The sequence below is a fragment of the Dama dama genome, chromosome 18 (assembly GCF_033118175.1).
Source record: "Dama dama isolate Ldn47 chromosome 18, ASM3311817v1, whole genome shotgun sequence".
In the NCBI taxonomy this organism is placed as follows: Eukaryota; Metazoa; Chordata; class Mammalia; order Artiodactyla; family Cervidae; genus Dama; species Dama dama.
Window position 1 is genome coordinate 85,124,609 of NC_083698.1, and position 23,591 is coordinate 85,148,199.

General features: G+C 38.3%; 1 pseudogene; it reads left to right on the top strand.

The window, feature by feature from the left end:
• Positions 1-3,110: 3,110 nt before the first annotated feature.
• Positions 3,111-23,591, top strand: LOC133073047 (lys-63-specific deubiquitinase BRCC36-like; annotated as a pseudogene).

The following is a 23,591-nucleotide window of genomic DNA, read 5'->3' on the forward strand; positions in this document are numbered from 1 at the left end:
GAAATGAGAAGGAAACTTTCAGAAGGAAAGAGCCATAAAGCAGTAAAGGCTTTATATGCATAGCCTGCACAGTTACATTGAAAGCAAGACCATTGACCCCATTATTTGATACAGAATGAAAAAGAATAGAGATCCATTTGGAAAGTTTCCTTTTATGATTGGCAGCTGAAACCTGACAAAAACCAACCAATTTTTGTTAACACTAGCTTGTTGAAAGAAAAACTTTATCTGGAACTGCTGAGAAGAAGAGGTGACAGGAATCTATTTCCACACTCTTAACATGTTATGAGAAAGCAAGTAGGATTTCTTCCATGCTAAGGAAGAAAGACTGAAGGCATAAGGAGAAGGGGACGACAGAGGATGAGATGGCTGGATGGCATCACTGACTCGATGGACATTAATTTGAGTAAACTGCAGGAGTTGGTGATGGACAGGGAAGCCTGGCGTGCTACAGTCCATCGGGTCACAGAGAGCTGGATAGGACTGAGCAACTGAACTGAAGGCAGTGCAACTAAAATACTGAACCTGTCAGTTTAAGCTAAGCAGGAACAGACTGGGTCAGTATTTGGTGATGTCTCTGAGGAACACATTCTGTAGAATAGCTATTTTAAGAAATAATTCAACAACAGGACTACCTTTGAGCCAATTCTGAACCAGCCTTCTGGCCAGATGTTCAGGGAGTGCTCCACCAGTGGAAATGCTGGCTTAGTGATGGTTCTTACTTTTGCTCAGTTATTTTTGAAACCATCATTTATCATGGGAGACTTGGCTTTCCTGTGCAGGGTGATCATCACCTGCAGTCCTGGAAGGAGTAACGTTCAAACTGAAACCTGTTGGGAGAATGCTGTTTACTATTCAGTTAGTAAGGCAGCATTTACACTTCATCCTCTTCCTCTGATCTTCCAATGTGCAAGATGTTCTGAAAAAAGAAGGAAAGAAAGAATAGGCCACTTGCCTCATGTCAGAAGGGTAGGGATATCATATAAAAAACATAAATGTGAAGCAAATGATGACAGGGAAAAAAAATTCCACTAAACTGAAATTTGATATCTCAAGGGAAAAAAAATAAAGTGAAAAAAAGCTTCATTATGAAAAGGGTGAATGGAACCATTTTCAAAGAGCCACACATTTAATAACACACTGTTAATGATCTTATACAAGTTGTATGAACTACTGTGAAAATATAAATAACTATTAGATTGAAGTGAAGGTGGCAAAATATATTAATAATATGTAAGTGTTTAAAACTTTCATCCTCCTCACTCAGGAAGATTCTTCTGTATTTGCCAGTTTAGATAATAGCTAAGAGGAGATAACATGATTATATGTGGATCAGTACCGATGAGCAAATAAGGCAGGTGACCAAGTGATCCTTTCAAGGCGATGGGGGCGGGGGGGAAGGCGAGGGGGTGGAGAAATGTTGACAAAAATTCCAAGCTGCAAAAGACTCCACTGATGGATACTAAGGAGAGATTCTCTGCAAGTTGATGCAGTGGACAGGAGTGGGGTGAGAATACATGCATGGATAGGGAAGAGTGAGAATACATGCATGGCCAGAAAGTTAGGGAGAGAGCAAGATAAAGAAGTGGGAGCAGCTTGTCTTATGAGTGAATACTTTGAGAAATAGATGACTAGTACCTCTGTTGTAGATTGCAGTTAAGATAACTTAAAAAAATTTCATTGGAGTATAGTTGCTTTGGGCTTCCCTGGTTGGTTAGATGGTAAAGAATCCACCTGCAATGCAGGCACCCCGGTTTGATCCCTGGGTCAGGAAGATCCCCTGGAGAAGGAAATGGCTATCCACCCTAGTATTCTTACCTGGTGAATTCCATGGGATTGCAAAGAGACAGATTTCGACTGAGCTACTAACACACATAGTTGCTTTAGAGTGTTGTGTTAGTTTCCACTGTACAGCAAAGTAATTCAGCCATATGTATACATATATCCCCTCTTTTTTGAATTTCCTTCCCATTAGGTCACCACAGAACATTGTGTAGAGTTTCCTGTGCTGTACAGTAGGTTCCCATTAATTATCTATGAATTTTTAATGCATTTTGGTTGTCAGGCTGATGGTTTAAGCTTGTTTGTCTTTCTGTGTGTCTTTCTAAACTGACACTGTGCCCAGTTTAGCTTAGAGGAAGGACAGGTATATTCAGCAGTGATATTCAAAATAATGCACATTGGGCATAGGCCAATAATATGTTAACTGACCTGTAAGAATTGAGGCCGGCCATTATGCTGAACTGGTGTGTACCCTACAAGTCACCACCAGTCTTAGATTTTAAGTCACCATTAAGAACTATTAAGGTATCAGTATTTTGTTATTTGTTGCTTTAAACAGGGTCAAATAGAATAGTGAATATTTTAATTTTATAAATCACATCATAATATTATCATTTTTCATAATCATTAGGTATTTGAGGCTACAGAATTAAATGAAATGATAGTAAGCCTCAAGTGCTATAATGCTGCATTGTGCTCCTCATATAATTGAGAAAAAAGCTTGAAGAATCTGAGAACACAGATAATCAGGCTTGGATTTTTATAACCCTGATTATTTTTCCAAACATCAATGATGTAAAATATTGAAAAGGGAGTAATATAACTAGTAGACCGTTCAACAGCAAATGTAATTTACTAACTTTTCTTTGCCATTTTAAATAAATTCTGGTAGTCTCTCAATAAGGAAAAAGTGTTTTTTACTGGGCTTGATATACATGAGAAAAGAATTTTCTGATTATCAATTAATAAATCAATCTAATAATTTTTAAAGCATGAATTATTATGAATGAAAACTTCATGTGTGGTATTGCAATCGTTTTTCTTAATACTTAAAAATGCAGCATTAATAAAAGCATTTTTGAGAGGTAATGAGTAGCATTTTTCCTGGATGAGATCTGTGAAATTAATATATTAGAATTGGAGTGACTAATAACTTAGTAAAAAACATTAAAAAATATACGATCATTCAGAACAAAAGTTTGTGTCTTTCTTAGACACTTAGTTTTGTGGATTTAAGTAAAGAACGTTTGGACTCAACCTGCATGCCTGAGCAGCTGGTTGGCCGGCCTAAGCAGGCGGGAGGCGGATGTGAGTGGGGCTGGGCCAAAATGGCGGTGCCGGTAGTGCAGGCGGTGAGAGCAGTTCATCTGGATGCTTTCGCGGTATGTCTCAATCACACTGTCAGCACAGAGAAGGAGGAGGTGATGGGGTTGTGCGTAGGGGCGTTGAATGGTGATTTAAATAGTGACTCCAAATTTACATATACTGGAACCGAAATCTGCACTGTTGCTGAAACCGTTGACATCAACATAAGTGATCGTGTTCATTTTGTCATCATCTAGCGATGTTCTGATAAGAAGGATAGAGTGGAAACCTCCAAATAGGTGTCTGTGGCCTCAACAGAGGCAGAGAGGTTGGCTGAACTAACAGGTCATCCCTGTTAGTTGCATCCCTGAGAGTTGCAGGCTGGTATAATTCCCATCCCCATATAACTGTTTGGCCTTCACTTGTTGATTTTCACACCAAGCCATGTACCAGATGATGGATCAAGGCGTTGTCAGGCTTATATTTTCCTGTTTCACAGAAGATAAATGTACAAAGACTGGACGGGTAATCTATACTTGCTTTCAATCCATACAGGCCTAAAAGAGCTCAGAATATGAGAGAATTGGAATCCAAATTTGTATTGTACCTCATGTGACTACTGGAAAAAGGTCCATATGGACCTTTGTCAGCAAAGTAATGTCTCTGGTTTTTAATATGCTAAGTTGGTCATAGCTTTTCTTCTAAGGAGCAAGCATCTTTTAATTTCATGGCTACAGTTACCATCTACAGTGATTTTCTCAGCCAAGAAAATAAAAGTTCTCACTGTTTCCATTGTTTTCCCATCTATTTGCCATGAAGTGATGGGACTGGATACCATGATTTTCATGTTTTAAATGTTGAGTTTTAAGCCAGTTTTTTTACTGTCCTCTTTCATCAAGAGGATCTTTAATTCCTCTTCACTTTCTTCCAAAAGGGTGGTGTCATCTGCATATCTGAGGTTGTTGATATTTCTCCCAACAAATTTGACTCCAGCTTGTGCTTCCTCCAGCCCAGCATTTCGCATGATGTACTCTGCATATAAGTTAAATAAATAGGGTGGCAATATACAGCCTTGATGTACTCCTTTCCCAATTTGGAACCACTCCATTTTCCCATGTTCAGTTCTAACTGTTGCTTCTTGACCTGCATACAGATATCTCAGGAGGCGGGTAAGGTGGTCTGCTATTCCCATCCCTTTAAGAATTTTCCACAGTTTGTTGTGATCCACAGAGTCAAAGGCTTTATCATAATCAATGAAGCAGAAGTAGATGTTTATCTGGAACTCTCTTCTTTTTTGATGATCATTGGATGTTGGAAATTTGATATCTGGTTCATCTGCCTTTTCTAAATCTAGCTTGAACATCTGAAATTTCTCAGTTCACATACTGCTGAAGCCTCACTTGGAGAATTTTGAGCATTACTTTGCTTGAGATGAGTACAACTGTGTGTTAGTTTGAACATTCTTTGGTATGGCCTTTCCTTTGGATTGGAATGAAAATTGACCTTTTCCAGTCCTGTGGCTACTGCTGAGTTTTTAAAATAGCTTGTATACTGAGAGAAGTTCTTTCACATCATCATCTTTTAGAATTTGAAATATCTCAGCTGGAATTCCGTCAGTTCCACTAGCTTTGTTTAAAGTAATGTTTCTTATGGCCCACTTGACCTCCCACTCCAGGATGTCTAGCTTTAGGTGACATCCTGGATGTCACCTAAAGCTAGATATCCTACCATTGAGGTTATCTGGATCATTAAGACCTTTTTTTGTATCGTCCTTGTATAGTTCTTCTGTGTATTCTTGCCACCTCTTCTTTATCTTCTGCTTCTGTTAGATCCATACCATTTCTGTGTGCCCATCTTTGCATGAAATGTTCCCTTGGTGTCTCTAATATTCTTGAAGAGATCTCTAGTCTTTCCCATTCTATTGTTTTCCTCTATTTCTTTGCATTGCTCACTTAGAAAGGTTTCTTATTTCTCCTTGCTCTTCTTTGGAACTCTGCATTCAGATTGATTTATCTTTCCTTTTCTCCTTTGCTGTTTGCTTCTCTTCTTGTCTCAGCTATTTTTAAGGCCTCCTCAGACAAACATTTTGCCTTTCTGCATTTCCTTTTCTTGGGGGTGGTTTTGATTAGTGCCTCCTGTACAATTCTGTCTGTCAGATCTCATCCCTTGAATCTAGTTGTCACTTCTACTGTGTAATCAAACAGGATTTTATTTAGGTCATACCAGAATGGTCTAGTGGTTTTCCCTACTTTCTTCATTTTAAGTCTGAATCTTGCAATAAGGAGTTAATGATCTCAACTGCAGTCAGCTCCCAGTCTTGTTTGTGCTAACTGTATAGAGCTTCTCCATCTTTGGTTGCAAAGAATATAATCAATCTGATTTTGGTGTTGACCATCTGGTGATGTCCATGTGTGTAGAGTCTTCTTTTGTTTGTGGTAGAGGGAGTTTGCTATGACCAGTGCATTCTCTTGGCAAAACTCTGTTGGTCTTTGCCCTGCTTTATTTTGTGCTCCAAGGCCAAACTTGCCTGTTACTCCAGGTATCTCTTGACTCCCTACTTTTGCATTACAGTCCCCTATGATGAAAAGGACATATTTTTTTTTGGTGTTATATATAGAAGGTCTTATAGGTCTTCATAGAACCATTCAACTTCAGCTTCTTCAGCATTAGTGTTTGGGGCATAGACTTGGATTACTGGGATATTGAGTTTGCCTTGGAAATAAACAGAGATCATTCGGTCCTTTTTGAGATTACACACAAGTACTGCATTTTGGACTTTTGTTGACTATGAGGGCTACTTCATTTTTTCTAAGAGATTCTTGCCCAATGTAGTAGATGTAATGGGCATCTGAATTAAATTCTCCCATTCTGGTCCATTTTAGTTCCCTGATTCCTAAACTGTTGATGTTTGCTCTTGCCATCTCCTGTTTGACCACTTTCAATTTACCTTAATTCAAGGATGTAACATTCCAGGTTCCTATGCAATATTACTCTTTACAGCATCTGACTTTGCTTCCATCACCAGTCACATCCACACTGGGTTTTGTTTTTGCTTTGACTCAGCCTCTTCATTCTTTCTCCACTCTTCTCCAGTAGCATACTGGGCATCTACTGACCTGGGGAGTTCATCTTTCATTGTCATATCTTTTTGTCTTTTCATACTGTTCATGGAGTTCTCAAAGCAAGAATACTGACGTGGTTTGCCATCCACTTCGGCAGTGGGCTATGTTTTCTCAGAACTCTCCGCCATGATCCGTCTGTCTTGGGTGGCCCTACATGGCATGATTCATTGTTTCACTGAGTTAGACAAGGCTCTGAGCCAAGTGATCAGTTTGGTTAGTTTTCTGTAATTGTGGTTTCCATTCTTTCTGAATGGAATGTAAAATGGTAAGCCACTCTAAAAAAAAGAGTTTAGAGAATTCTACCAAAGTTAAATATACACATAATTTATTACCCAGCAGTTATTTTCCTGTACATTTATCTCAAAGAAATGAAAACCTATTTTGGCACAAACATTTCTATACAGATGTTCTTAGCACTTTCACTTGTAATAGCCCCAAATGAAACAACCCAGGTCCTGTAGCTGAGTGTGTAGTTAAAGCAAATATGCACACCATACTATCCTGCAGTGTAAGGGAACAGCCTGTTGATACGCACAACTTGGATGGACTTCAAGCATATTAGGATGAGTGAAAAAGCCAGTCTTGAAAGGTCACCCATTGAAGAACAAGATGGTAGAGGAGTAGGTGGATGTGGAGTACATCTCTCTCTACAGATACATCAGAAATACACTTTCAGACACAGAAGTGCATGCACAACACCAGCTGAGAGCAGACAGCAGGACTTGACCAGTGGAAAAGAATATATAGAACCATGCAAAACTTGGTACGATGAAGGAACTAGGGGAAAAAACGAGTATTAATAGGACTGGACCCTCAGCGGGTGGGGGAAGTGAAACAGGGTTCCGATCCTCATAGCAAGGCAATTGTCTGAGTCAGAGGAGAAACATTTACGGCTGAGGGTGAAACAGCTGATCTGTGGCAGCCTAAATGGAATGAGAATCAGACAGTTCTTCCCCCAACCTTACATATGCCAGGCAGAAATGCGGGTCTCTTGGAAGGTGCAGTGACTGGGAGCTGGAGTTTAGGGATTGTGGAGCAATCCCAGTGTGAGGGCTGCTATTGATTGTGGAGAGATGGATAGAGGGGACGTGAGGGAGAAGATCGTGGTGGGAAATGCCTGTGGAGGAAAGTCAGGCAGCCATGGAAGCAAGGTGATACTGCTGGGTCATGCATAGAGGGTAGAGCCATCACCATAGCCTCTCTCTCTCCACATGCCAGCATCGGCAGCTGAACAGTAGAGAGGCTGGCCCATCAAAAGCCTGACTCACTGAACTACAGTGTAGGAGCCCACCTAGGGTGCCCCTTTAAGTGCCTGATGCACAGATCTACAGAGTAGGACCCCAGTCAGGGGGGCCCTCTATGTGCCTGACGCACCAAACAGCAGAGAAGGACCCCAGGCAAGGGATCCCTCTAAGTGCCTGAATGGGTGGAGCTACGGAGAAAGACTGGCCAAAGAGGCCTTCTGATCACCAGCTACAAGAGGCTTGAAAAAAGACTGATAGGGCCATAACTCTTGCCATAGAGGCAGTTTGTGTCCCTGAACACTTGGCGCTGCCAGGGTCCCTACAAGCCGAGCAGCTGCTCCACCTTCACGCTAAACTCTCACTGGGGCAGAGCTGCCACAGGCAAAAAAAAAAAAAAAAGAAAGAAAAGAAAAAAAAAAGGTCTTGTGTTTATGGGCACAGTGTCACTTTGGTCCTCTCCGACTGTTTGCGACCCTGTAGACTGTGGCCTGCCAGGCTTCTCTGTCAGAGGGTGGGTTCTCCAGGCAAGAATATTGGAGCACATTGGATAATATTAGTTGTCATGCCCTTCTGACAGTGAAGTTGCTCACTTGTGTCCGACTCTTCACAACCCCATGTACTATAGACTACCAAGTTCCTCCATCCATGGGATTTTCCAGGCAAGCATACTGGAGTGGGTTGCCATTCCCTTCTCCAGGGGATCTTTCCAACCCAGGGATTGAACCCAGTCTCCCACATTGCAGGGTGGCTCAACCTCTGAGCCACCAGAAACCCATAAATCTTTATCTACCTCTATTTATCTTTGCATATCAATTCTTTCTTTCTTTTCTTTCTCTCCTTTCCTCTCAACATATATGTTAGTTTTATTTTCATTGCTTTATTCCCCAGTTGGAGCCTTGCTTTAGTTTTGTTTTCCAGTTTGCGCTTTAATTAGTTTTGTTCTGGTAGGTATAATTATTATCTGGTAGATATAATTATTGGTTTCCTTTGTTCGCTGTGTCAATCTTTTGTACTGAATTTTTGTTGGACTGTTTTGATTTTGCTTATGGGTGTATATGTATATGTATATATTCAGTCATACTTTCTATTGTTGTTATAAACCTCTGCCTCTACACTGGGCTTTTGCAGTTCTGTGGAGTTTTCCCTTTTTTGCCCCGTTTTTTCTTTCTGTGTCTCTCTTTTTTTTTCTCTTTTATTAATAATTTTAATTTTTACTTTTTTAAAACCTATTATTTTTTTTTACATTTAATCCTTCATTTGCCTTTCCTACCCTTCTTTTCCCCTTGCAGTTAATCTTTAATGTATATAAATCTTCTTCATCTACCTCTCTTTAGCTTTGCATATCTATTCTTTCTTTCCTTTCCTCTCAACATATTTGTTACTTTTGTTTTCAATGCTTTATTCCCCACTAGGCACCTTACTTTAGTTTTGTTTTCCAGTTTGTGCTTAAGTTAGTTTTCTTCTTAACTGGTACGTATAATTTTTTATTTCCTTTGTTTGCCCGATCAATCTACTGTACTATATTTTGGTTGAACAGTATTCACTTTGCTCAGGGTATATATATATATATGTGTGTGTACACGTCATTAATTATTATTTGCCTAAAATGTAACTGAACTTTATCTGGGGTTCATCTTTGATTTCTCATTTTTGGATATTTGTTTTACTCTCCCTTAATACCATAACAAACTGTTTGTGAAATCCTCATTACTGACCAGATATCAAACCCTGAGCCTTTGGAGTGGAAGCAGACTGCAAGACCCTAGACTACTGGAGAACTAACCCTCAGTTCAGTTCAGTTCAGTTCATTCGCTCAGTTGTGTCCGACTCTTTGCTACCCCATGATTCACAGCACACCAGGCCTCCCTGTCCATCACCAACTCCCAGAGTTTATTCAAATTCATGTCCATTGAGTCGGTGATGCCATCCAACCATCTCATCCTCTGTTGTCCCCTTCTCCTCATGCCCCCAATCCCTCCCAGCTTCAGGGTCTTTTCCAACGAGTCAACTCTTCTCATCAGGTGGCCAAAGTATTGGAGTTTCAGCTTCAGCATCAGTCCTTCCAATGAACAACCAGGACTGATCTCCTTTAGGATGGGCTGGTTGGATCTCCTTGCAGTCCAAGAGACTCTCAAGAGTCTTCTCCAACACCACAGTACAAAAGCATCAATTCTGTGGTGCTCAGCTTTCTTCACAGTCCAACTCTCACATCCATACATGACCACTGGAAAAACCATAGCCTTGACTAGATGGACATTTGTTGGCAAAGTAATGTCTCTGCTTTTTAATATGCTGTCTAGGTTGGTCATAATTTTCCTTCCAAGGAGTAAGCATCTTTTCATTTCATGGCTGCAATCACCATCTGAAGTGATTTTGGGACCCAAAAAAATAAAGTCAGCTACTGTTTTCACTGTTTCCCCATCTATTACCCATAATGTGATGGGACTAGATGCCATGATCTTAGTTTTCTGAATGTTGAGATTTAAGCCAACTTTTTCACTCTCCTCCTTCACTTTCATCAAGAGGCTCTTTAGTTCCTCTTCACTTTCTGCAGTAAGGGTGGTGTCATCTGCATATCTGAGATTATTGGTACTTCTCCCGGCAATCATGATTCCAGCTTATGCTTCTTCCAGCCCAGCGTTTCTCATGATGTACTCTGCATATAAGTTAAATAAGCAGGGTGACAATATACAGCCTTGAAGTACTCCTTTTCCTATTTGGAACCAGTCTATTGTTCCATGTCCAGTTCTAACTGTTGCTTCCTGACCTGTATGCAGGTTTCTCAAGGGACAGGTCAGGTGGTCTGGCATTCCCATCTCTTTCAGAATTTTCCACAGTTTATTGTGATCCACACAGTCAAAGGCTTTGGCATAGTCAATAAAGCAGAAATAGATGTTTTTCTGGAACTCTCTTGCTTTTTTAATGATCCAGCAGATGTTGGCAATTTGATCTCTGGTTCCTCTGCCTTTTCTAAAACCAGCTTGAACGTCTGGAAGTTCACTGTTCATGTATAGCTGAAGCCTGGCTTGGAGAATTTTGGGCATTACTTTTCTGACGTGTGAGGTGAGTCCAATTGTGCGTAGTTTGAGCATTCCAAGATGTCTGGCTCTAGGTGAGTGATCACACCATCGTGATCACCTGGGTCGTGAAGATCTTTTTTGTACCGTTCTTCTGTGTATTCTTGCCACCTCTTCTTAACATCTTCTGCTTCTGTTAGGTCCATACCATTTCTGTTCTTTATCGAACTCATCTTTGCATAAAATGTTCCCTTGGTATCTCTAATTTTCTTGAAGTGATCTCTAGTCTTTCCCATTCTGTTGTTTTCCTCTATTTCTTTGCATTGATCTCTGAGGAAGGTTTTCTTATCTCTCCTTGCTATTCTTTGGAACTCTGCATTCAAACGGGAATATCTTTCCTTTTCTCCTTTGCTTTTTGCTTCTCTTCTGTTCCCAGCTATTTGTAAGGCCTCCTCAGACAGCCATTTTGCTTTTCTGCATTTCTTTTCGTGGGCATGGTCTTAATCCCTGTCTCCTATACAATGTCAGGAACCTCCATCCATAGTTCATCAGGCTCTCTGGCTATCAGATCTAGTCCCTTAAATCTATTTCTCACTTCCACTGTATAATCATAAGGGATTTGATTTAGGTCATACCTGAATTGTCTAGTGGTTTTCCCTAGTTACTTCCATTTAAGTCTGGAATTTGGCAATAAGGAGTTCATGATCTGAGCCACAGTCAGCTCCCGATCTTGATTTTGCTGACTCTATAGAGCTTCTCCATCTTTGGCTGCAAAGAATATAATCAATCTGATTTTGGTGTTGACCATCTGGTGATGTCCATGTGTTGTTGGAAGAGGGTGTTTGCTATGACCAGTGCATTCTCTTGGCAAAACTCTATTAGCCTTTGCCCTGCTTCATTCCGTACTCCAAGGCCAAATTTGCATGTTACTCCACGTGTTTCTTGACTTCCTACTTTTTGCATTCCAGTCCCCTGTAATGAAAAGGACTTCCTTTTTGGGTGTTAATTCTAAACGGTCTTGTAGGTCTTCATAAAACAATTCAACTTCAGCTTCTTCAGCATTACTGGTAGGGGATAGGCTTGGATTAGCATGATATTGAATGGTTTGCCTTGGAAATGAACAGAGATCATTCTGTCATTTTTGAGATTGCATCCAAGTACAGCATTTCGGACTCTTTTGTTGACCATGATGGCTACTCCATTTCTTCTAAGGGATTCCTGCCCACAGTAGTAGATATAATGGTCATCTGAGTTAAATTCACACATTTCAGTCCATTTTCATTTGCTGATTCCTAGAATGTCAACATTCACTCTTGCCATCTCCTGTTTGACCACTTCCAATTTGCCTTGATTCATGGACCTAACATTCCAGGTTCCTATGCAATATTGCTCTTTGCAGCATCAGACCTTGCTTCTATCACCAGTCCCATCCACAAATGGGTATTGTTTTTGCTTTGGCTCCATCCCTTCATTCTTTCTGGAGTTATTTCTCCACTCATCTCCAGTAGCATATTGGGCACCTACCGACCTGGGGAGTTCCTCTTTCAGCATCCTATCATTTTGCCTTTTCATACTGTTCATGGGGTTCTCAAGGCAAGAATACTGAAGTGGTTTGCTATTCCCTTCTCCAGTGTACCACATTCTGTTAGACCTTCCACCATGACCCGTCTGTCTTGGGTGGCCCCACACGGCATGCCTTAATTTCATTGAGTTAGACAAGGCTGTGGTCCGTGTGATCAGACTGGCTAGTTTTCTGTTATTATGGTTTCAGTGTGCCTGCCCTTTGATGCCCTCTCACAACACCTACAGTCTTACTTGGGTTTCTCTTACTTTGGACGTGGGGTATCTCTTCACAGCTGCTGCTGCAAAATGCAGCCACTGCTCCTTACCTTGGATGTGGGGTATCTGCTCATGGCCGCCCCTCGTAACTAACCCTCAGTTAGTTCAGTTCAGTTCATTCGCTCAGTCTAGGGAGTAACAAATAGTAAGAACTCACAGAAATGAAACCACTTGAATAGAAGCCCGCACATCACCCAACCACCAATAGCACCCTGTGCAGAATGCCATATCAAAACAACAAACAAAACAAAAATACCAACCCTTCATCAGCAGATAGGAGTATCACCTCACTCATCCTTTCCCATCAGAGGAAAAACAAACAAAACTCAGCACAAATCTCACCCTATACGAAGATCACAAAAACCACTGGACCAACCTTAGGAGGGCAGAAACCAAAAGGAAGAAAGAATTAAACCTTTTTCAAGGAAAGAATTCAATTTTCCTTGAAGCCTGGGAAAAGGAGACCTCAAACACAATAACTTTAAAAAATAAAGAAAAAGCAGAGAAATACTGCACAAATGAAGGAACAAACTAGAAACACAGAAGTCCAAATAAATGAAAAGGAAATAGGAAAATTACCTGAAAAACAATTCAGGATAGTGATAGTAAAGATGATTAAAAAAAAAAAAAAAAAAAAAAAAAAACTTAAAAACAAAATGGAGAAAATGCAAGAATCAACTAACAGAGACCTAGAAGAATTAAAGAATAAGCATACAGAGACAAACAACACAATTGCTGAAATTAAAAATACTTTAGAAGGACTCAATAGCAGAATATCTGAAGCAGAAGAATGAATCAGTGAGCTGGAAGATAAAATGATGGAAATAATTTCTGAAGAGCAGAATAAAGTAAAAAGAATTAAAAGAGCTGAGGACAGTCTCAGAGACCTCTGGGACCATGTCAAATGCACCAATATTTGAATTATAGGGGTCCCAGAAGAAGAAGAGAAAAAGAAATGGTATGATAAATTTTTTGAAGGATTGTAGTTGAAAATTTCCCCAACGTGGAGAAGGAAATAGCCAATCAAGTCCAAGAGGCACAGAGAGTTCCATACAAGATAAACCCAAGGAGAAACATGCCAAAACACATACTAATCAAACTAACAAAGACCAACACAAAGAAAGAATATTAAAAGCAGCAAGGGAGGAGCAACAAGTAACATACAAGGGAAACCTCATATGCTTAACAGTTGATCTTTCAGCAGAGGCTCTGCAGACCAGAAGAGAATGACAGGATATATTTAAAGTACTGAAAGGGAATAATCTACAAGCAAGATGACTGTACCCAGCAAGGATCTCATTCAAAATTGATGGAGAAATAAAAAACTTTTCAGATAAGCAAAAGTTAAGCAAATTCAGTACCACCAAACCAGCTTTAAAACAAATGTTAAACAGACTTATATAGTCAAGAAATACAACCGAAGATAAAAGATCTACAAAATCAACCCCAAACAATTAGAAAATGACAATAGGAACAAATATATCAATAATTGTTTTAAATGTAAATGGATTAAATGCTCCAAACAAAATACACAGACTGAATGGATACAAAAACAAGACCCATATATATATATATATATATATATATATATATATACTGTCTACAAGAAACCCACTTCAGACCTCAAGACACATACAGACTGCAAATGGGAGGATGGAAAAATATATTCCATGCAAATGAGAAGCAAAAGAGCTGGAGTAGCAACCCTTATAGCAGACAAAATAGACCTTAAAATAAAGAAGATTACAAGAGGTAAGGAAGGACAGTACATAACGATCAAGGGATCAGTCCAAGAGGAAGACAAAACATTTGTAAATATCTACGCACCCAACATGGGGAGCACCTCAATACATAAGACAAACACTAGCAGACATAAAAGAAGAAATTGACAGTAACACAATAATAGTAGGAGACTTTATCACTCCACTCACACCAATGGACAGATAATCAAAACAGAAAATTAAGAAGGAAACACAAGTCTTAAATGATATATTAGATGAGATGGATCTCATTGATATCTTCGGGACATTCCTTCCAAATGCAAAAGAATATACTTTCTCAAGTGCACATGGAACATTCTCCAGGATAGACCACATCTTGGGCTACAAATCAAACCTCAGTAAATTTAAGAAAATTGAAACTATATCAAGCATCTTCTTCATAACAATGCTATGAAACTAGATATCAATTACAAGAAAAAAACTGTAAGAAAAGCAAACACATAGAGATCAAAACACGTTTCTAAATAACCAACAGGTTACTGAAGGAATCAAAAGGGAAATCAAAAAATTTCTAAAAACAAATAACAAAGTAAACATGACAACTCAAAACCTATGGGATGCTGCAAAAGCAGTTCTAAGAGTGAAGTTTATAGCAATACAATCCTGCCTCAAGAAACAAGAAAAACATGAAATAGACAACCTAACCTTACACCTAATGCAACTGGAAAAAGAAGAAGAAAAAAAACCCCAAAATTTGTAGAAGGAAAGTAATCATAAAGATCCAAGCAGAAGTAAATGAAAAAGAAATGAAAGACATAATAGTAAAGATTAATAAAACTGAAAGCTGGTTCTTTGAGAAGATAAAATTGACAAGCCCTTAGCCAGACTGATCAAGAAAAGAGAGAAAAATCAAATCAACAAAATTAGAAATGAAAAAGCAGAGCTTACAACAGACAATGCAGAAATACAAAGGATTATATGAGACTATTATGAACAACTGTATGGCAATAAAATAGATAACCTGGAAGAAATGGACAGATTCTTAGAAAAGTTCAATCTTCCAAGACTGAACCAGGAAGAAATAGAAGTTATGAACAACCCAATTACAAGCACTGAAATTGAAGCTGTGATAAAATCTGCCCCCCCCACCCCCCCCCCCACAGAAAAAACCCAGAACCAGATGGCTCCAGATGGCTTCACAGTAGAATTCTATCAAAAATTTAGAGAAGAGCTAATGCCTATCCTTCCAAAATTCTTTCAAAACATTGCAGAGGAAGGAACACTTCCAAACTCATTCTACGAGGCCACCATCACCCTGATACCAAAACCAGAAAGACAACACAAAAAAAGAAAACTAGAGTCCAATATCACTGATGAACCTAGATGCAAAAATCCTCAACAAAATTTTAGCAAGCAGATTTCAGCAACACATCAAAAAGGTCACACACCATGATATAGTTGGGTTTATTACAGGGATGCAAGGATTCTTCGATATATGGAAATCAATCAATGTGATACACCATATTAACAAACTGAAACATAAAAATGACATGGTCATCTAATAGAAGAAGAAAAGTCTCTGACAAAATTCTTCAAAAAATGGGCATAGAAGGAAACTGAAGAGGCCAAATATGATAAGCCTACAGCAAACATTATTCTCAATGGAGAAAAACTGAAAGCATTCCCCCTAAGATCAGGAACAAGACAGGGGTGTCCACTTTCACCACTATTATTCAACAAGTTCTAGAAGTCCTAGCTACAGCACTCAGAGAAGGAAAAGAAATAAAAGGAATCCATATCAGAAAAGAAGCAAAGCTCTCACTGTTTGCAGATGACATGATACTGTACATAGAAAACCCCAAAGATAGTATGTGAAAATTACTAGAGCTAATCAGTGAATTTAGCAAAGTTGCAGGATACAAAATCAATACACAAAAGTTGTTCGCATTTCTATATACTAAAAATGAAAAATCAGAAAAAGCAATCAAGGAATCAATCCCATTCACCATTGCAACAAAAAGAATTAAATATCTAGGAATAAACTTACCTAATGAGACAAAACAACTGTACACAGAAAATTATAAGACACTAATGAAAGAAATCAAAGATGACATAAACAGATGGTGAGATATTCCATGTTCCTGGGTAGGAAGAATCAGTATTGTGAAAATGACTATACTACCAAATGCAATCTACAGATTTAATGCAATCCCTATAAAATTATCAATGGCATTTTTCACAGAACTAGAACAAAAAATTAATTTCACAATTCATATGGAAACACAAAAGACCTTGAATAGCCAAAGCAGTCTTGAGAAAGAAGAATGGAGCTGGAGGAGTCAACCTTCCTGACTTCAGATTATCCTACAAAGCTACGGTCATCAAGACAGTATGGTACTGGCACAAAAACAGAAATACAGACCAGTGGAACAGATAGAAAGCCCAGAAATAAACCGATGCACCTGTGGATACCTTATTTTTGACAAAGGAGGCAAGAATATACAATGGGGCAAAGACAGCCTCTTTAATAAATGGTTCTGGGAAAACTGGACAGCTACATGTAAAAGAATGAAATTAGAACACTTCCTAATACCATACACAAAGATAAATCAAAATGGATCAACAACCTAAATGTAAGACCATAAACTATGAAACTCTTAGAGGAACACATAGGCAGAACACTCAATGATATAAATCAAAGCCAGATACTCTATGACCCACCTTCTAGAGTAACTGAAATAAAAACAAAAGTAAACAAGTGGGACCTGATTAAAGTTAAAAGCTTTTGCACAGCAAAGGAAACTATAAGCAAAGTGAAAAAACAACCCTCAGATTGGGAGAAAATAATAGCAAATGAAACAAATGACAAAGGATTAATTTCTAAAATATACAAGCAGCTCATACAACTTAATACGAGAAAAACAAACAACCCAATCAAAAAGTGGGAAAAATCCCTAAAGAGACATTTCTCCAAAGATGGCTAACAAATACATGAAAAGATGCTCAACATGGCTCATTATTAGAGAAATGCAAATCAAAACTGCAATGAGATATCACCTCACACTGGTCAGAATGGCCCTCATCAAAAAATCTACAAACAATAAATGCTGGAAAGGGTGTGGAGAAAAGGGAGCAATCTTGCACTGTTGGTAGGAATGTAGATTGATACAGCCACTATGGAGATTCCTTAAAAAAACCAAGAATAAAACCACCATATGACCCAGCAACCCCACTCCTAGTCATATACCCTGAGGAAATCAAAATTGAAAGAGACACATGTATCCCATTGTTTATTGCTGCACTATTTACAATAGCTAGAACATGGAAGTAACCTAGATGTCCATCAACAGATGAAAGGATAAAGAAGCTGTGGTATATATGTATAATGGAATATTACTCAGCCATAAAAAGGAACACATTTGAGTCACTTCTAATGAGTTGGATGAACCTAGAATGTATTATACAGAGTGAAGTGAGTCAGAAAGAGAAAGATAAATACCATATTCCAACACATATATATATGGAATCTAGAAAAATGGTACTGAAGAATTTACTTACAGGGCAGCAGTGGAGAAACAGACATAGAGAATACACTTATGGACATGGGGAGAGGGGAGGAGAGGGTGAGATGTATGGAAAGAGTAACATGGAAACTTACATTACCATATGTAAAATAGGTAGCCAGCGGGAATTTGCTGTCTGGCTCAGGAAACTCAAACGGGGGCTGTGTATCCACCTAGAGGGGTAGGTGGGGAGGGAGACGGGAGGGAGCTTCAAAAGGGAGGGGATATGTGTATACCTGTGGCTGATTCATGTTGAGGCTTGACAGAAAACAGCAAAATTCTGTAAAGCAATTATCCTTCAATAAAAAATAAATTAGTTTTTAAAAAAGGTCACCTACTGTATGTTATTTCTCAGTTCTTGAAATGACAAAATTATAGAGGTGAAGAAGATTAATGGTTGCCAAGGGTAGGGACTGGAGTGTTGGTCCTTCAGTTGTTTCATGCTTTTTGCGACCCTGTGAACTGTAGCTCACCACTCTCCTCTGGTCATGACTTCTCCAGGGAAGAATGCTGGAGTGGGTTACCATTTCCTGCTCCAGGGGATCTTCCCTACCCAGATATCGAACCTCGATCACCTGCATTGCAGGCAATTCTGTACAGTCTTAGTCATGAGGGTATGAGTTTATGAAGGGTAGCACAAGGAGTTCCTTTGGCCTGATGGAACACTTCTGTATCTTGATTGTTTTGTTGATTACGTGACTGTATATCTGCACTAAAACTATATGGAGCTACACACACAAATAAATGCAAGTAAAATCTGATGAAACCAAATAAGGTCTATAATCTATTTAGCATTTTTGTACCATTGTTAATATGTTGGTTTTGAAGTTGGACTAGAGTTATGTGCAAGATCTTACCACTGGGAAAAACTGAAACTCCTTGTACTATTTTTGCAACTTCATGTTAATCTGTAATTATTGCAAAATAAAAAGTTGTAAGTATTAAATAAAAATAAAAAGAACATTTGAGACTGTATATTTTACCTTAAATCTTGCTAAAGTTTAGTTAGTATAAAACAATAATGTTAAAATTTAAAACTTTTTATAGGATGGTGGAAAACATTGCTAAGGAATGTTTCATTACAAGTTACAAATGGGAATGGGGCAGTTTTTAAAAAGGAGAAATGGAATTTTGAGGTAAGTTACTTAGTATCTTGGGATCTCTACTTCACTGTCTGGGTTCTAAAATTCTGTGGATATACATAATAGTCCTAAGTGCTAATTGATTACTGTAAACAGTTGGTAAACCAGGATAGGAAAACAATTTTTGTCATTTGCTGACATTTACTTAAATTTAATTATTTCACCAAATTTCACAATTTGTCTAATTTCAAGGATTATGTAACTGGAGGTTTGAACAAGTCACCACAGGATGTGTGTACAGAGTAGTGAAGTGTTAGATACTGTAGAGAGAACAGTGTTTCCACCAGGTCTCTTTATTAGGTTAAGATAAATTCATTTGTTAAATTCATTTGCTAAACTCTGAAATTTACAAATGAAGTAGTTCTAAAAGCAGATTTCCTATAGCAAAAGAATAAAAGTCAATACAATTTGTTCATTTGATGTTTGAATTTACCTTCTCTTATTTCTATGTATATAAACAATAATGAAAGCCAGTACAAAATTCTGATTAAATTCTAGATTTTTCTAAGCCATAGTGAATTTATTACTCTGTTAAATACTCATAGTAACTCACTGACTGTAAGCTTTAGGCAATAAGTTAAAGCTCAGTGGTATTGTGCCCTTACATTTAATTGCTAATTGTTCATTTTTAAGATCAAGACCAGAAATTAGGGGTACCATAATGAAAATAAAAGATCATGAAGTCACATTTCCATGGAAGATGGGCAATTTTTAAGAATTACATTAATCTGGGCTGTAATCAAGATATTAATAAAATAGATGTCAGAAATTTCTAATGGGTGTGACTTGCTCCATAAAGTCAGATTTCCAGGAATAATAATAATAGATCTAAATTTTTAAACTCATTTCTCTTCCATCTCAAATTAAATCCTAATTTTAAACCAAACCCTATTTTTATGATTTTATGAAATGAACAAAGTAACAAGGAGATCCCTTGATCATTAGTGCAAACTTAGCTTTGTGGGGGTGTGACTTGGAGACTTTTAATGGGACAGGAGTTTGGTAAAATAGGGACAGGGTCTGGTCATCCTAGGCGGGTCATGCAGAGAGCTCTGCCTACCCTTCCTAGGATATTCTTCCAACCTGTTAAAAATTTTCTTCACTCCCTTGTTCCTCATTACATTCCATGGGAAAATTTGGTTTCACTTATCTTTGGTTATAAGCTGCATGGTTTTTGATCCCTAAATGAGATGACATGGGTCTTGTCACTCTGACTCTTTCCTGCCTCTTTCAGTAAGAAATAATCATTAGAGACAAGGGCTCTGTTCTTTCCACTACCTTTCACACCATTTCCATCTTCTGAATACAACCTATATTAGAGAAATCCATTCTCACCTAATTCTTACATGTGACTAGAAGCAATAGAAGATTATTGCAGGAGTTAATCACTGGCCTTTCTTTTATAATATAGCTTGCAGATAAAGTTTTCTTACCAGAAAATGAACTAAGCTCACTTCTTACTGAGAAAAAAGATTTTCAGTTCTTTCTTATAACTGATACAAATATGAAAAAAAAAATTCCTACTCTACAATAAGCTGTAATCTTGTATAGATGATTAGTAATATTGTCACTAAACATACAAACAATATAGGAGGCATGTGCATACATCCAGTAGTTTCTAAAAATGTGAATAGTGGTTTCCATTGAAAATAGAAGGGAGATTGGGATTGACACATACACACTATTGATACTTTGTATAAAATAGATAACTAATGAGAAGATACTGTATAGCACAGAGAACTCTACTTCATCCTCAGTGGTGTCCTGAATGGGAAGGAAATACAAAAGAGAGAGGATATATGTATGTGTACTGCTGATTCGTTTTGCTGTACAGTAGAAACTAATACATTGTAAAGCAACTATACTCCAATAAAATAAAATTAAAAAAAAAAAGGAAAATAGAACTTAGTGCACTAGAATAATGCCAGCTATATCATAAGCCCTACATCAAGCATCTAGGGAACTTGGTTAGGACAAAACATTGTTGAATATGGTGGTGGCAGTAGGGGTACTTAGGAGAAGAGTCCAGGTCAAAAGTGAAAGAGAACAGCATGCGTGAGGATTGTACAGAGGGTAAGTGTGAAAAGAGAATCTACTGAGACTTCTGGAGCTGGAGCAAAGTATACTGTGAGCCTTCAAATATGTGAAGATGCTGTTTCTGGAAATCCTTGGATCAGTCTTTAAGTAGTTGCCATTGGAAAGAAGTGTTTTTCATATAAATGTTTTTGCCAGGGTTAGCCCTCATTATTAACATTTTCATTTAAATACACTCATTCAATATTCAAATATATTCACTTAGAATATGTAGAGAAGATAATTTCACCTTGACCAAGTATGTATGCAATCATTAACATCATCATTGAAACATTACTCACACCAAGCACTTTTACTTAGTTATACAGAACTTAACCTATTATACGCATGGCTAAATTAACTTTAGAGGTTACTACTTTGGATATGTCTTAGGTGAATTTTTATTGACTAAATGGACAGTATTTCTTGAAGAGCATAATATTTTAGACAACAACAATAAAAAAAGAGTATTTCTTTTTGAAAGTCCCTAAGACTACATTGGGCTTCCCTTGTGGCTCAGATGGTAAAGAATCTGCATTCAATATGGGAGACCTAGGTTCAATCTCTGGGTTGGGATGATCCTCTGGAGAAGGGAATGGTTACCCACTCCAGTATTCTTGCCTGGAGAATTCCATGGACAGAGGAGCCGGTGGGCTACAGTCCATAGGGTTGCAAAGAGTCGGACACTACTGAGTGACTAACACACACACACACACACACACACACACACACACACGGCAACATTAAGAGTGAAGTGTAAGAAATAGCATGAATAAAAGTGGGTATTTGGAGAAGCTGGAAGCCAGAAGTGGCCTATATGACCCTCTTAGCAGTGGTGAAACATGTAAAATTCCATAATGTTGCCTGTGAGATCCAGCAGCTTTGAGCAGGAGAGCCAGAATACGTTTGGGTAGGACTAAGGAAAAATTAAAGGTAAAAGAACAGATGAAATGACCAGGGCAGGGAATGAGGGGAAGTAGCTACACTCTATATCTATACTGGCTAAGTAAGAATTCTGTGTGAATACTTGTCAGTTAACCCCTTTTTTCTTCCTTATTCATTGCTTACTTTGTAGTTACAGCCATAGTAACCTATCTTGGTGATGAATAGCAATTGACACCTACTCAATACTTTGTAATGACTTATATGAGAATAGAATCTAAAAAAGAATGGATATAGGTCTGTGTGTGACTGATTCACTTTGCTGTGCAGCAGAAGCTAACAGAGCATTGTAAATCAACTATAGTCCAATAAAATTAATTTTATAATATTTTCTGTAATATGCACCAAAGTTATTTCAGTATTATTGACTATACCCCTGTGTTATACATTGCATCCCTGTGACTTATTTATTTTATAATTGGTATTAAATAGTTTTATCTCTTAATCCCTTTTACTCGTTTTATCCATCTTTCATCCCACTCCCCTTTGGAAACCACTACTTTTTTTTCTTGTGTCTGTGAGTCTGTTTTCTTTTTGTTATACTTATTCTTTTGTTGTTGTTAGAGTCCACACACAGGTGAAAACATACTTTATTTATCTTTCTTTGTCTGACTTATTTCACTTAGCTCAATACCCTCTAAGTTCATTTATGTTACAAACGGCAAGATTTCATTCTTTTTATGTCTGAGTGATATTCTGTTGTATGTGTATGTCACACCCTCTTCATCTATTCATCAGTGGACACTTAGATTGCTTTCATATCTTGGCTATTATAAGTAATGCTGAAATGAGCATGGGGTGTAGTATCTTGTTGAATTACTGGTTTTGTTGCCTTTGGATAAATATCCAGGAGTGAAATTGCTGGATTGTATAGTAGTTCTATTTTTAATTTTTTGAGAAGCCTCCATACTATTTTCCATAGTGGCTGATCCAGTTTACATTCCAGTAACAGTGCCTGAGAGTTACCTTTCCTCTACATTCTCACTGATACTTTTTGTTTGTTGTCTCTTTGAGGATAGTCATTCTCACAGGTGTAAGGTGAGATCTCATTGTTACTTATATTTGCATTTTCCCAATGATTAGTGATTTTGAGCATCTTTCCATATTCCTGTTGAATATCTGTATTTCTTCTTTGGAAAACAGCCTATTCAATTCCTCTCCCTATTTTTTAATTGGATTTTTTGTTGTTGAATTGCATGAGTTGTCTGTATATTTTGGATATTAATGGTTTACCAGATGTTATCATCTGCAGATATTTTCTCCCAGTAGGTTGCTTTTTCATTTCTTATGATGGTGTCCTTCATTGTGTGAAAGCTTTTCAGTTTGAATTTGAATATTAGTTATTGAATTTGAGCCAACTCCAGGACATAGTGGAGGACAGAGGAGCTTGGCATGCTGCAGTCCATGGGGTTGCAAAGAGTTAGACGTGACTTAGTGACTCAATAACAACAATTGGTCATGTATGCATGGACTTATTTCTGGGCTGTCTATTCTGTACCACTAATCTATATGTTTTTTGTGCCAGTACCATACTGGTGATATCCAATGTGTTGTAATTTGCCAATAGAAGCACTCTAACAAAATTTGGAAGTTGGAAGAGAAGGAGCATAAATAGGGAAAGACGTACCAACATCCTGGTTTGTCCCTGTTATTTATTTTCCCTTTATTTTCAGAAGCGTGCCGGCTGCGATGGACTGCACAGAAACGTGGCTGTGAGGAGCTACACTTTGCCCAAGGTCAGGGGCAGAGACCGAGAGTGCCAAGCTGTGAAGGTGCAGGAGCAGCTGAGAGGAGCTACCCCACGCCCGAGGAACGGCGGCTGGGCCCCGCAGGAGGGCTGA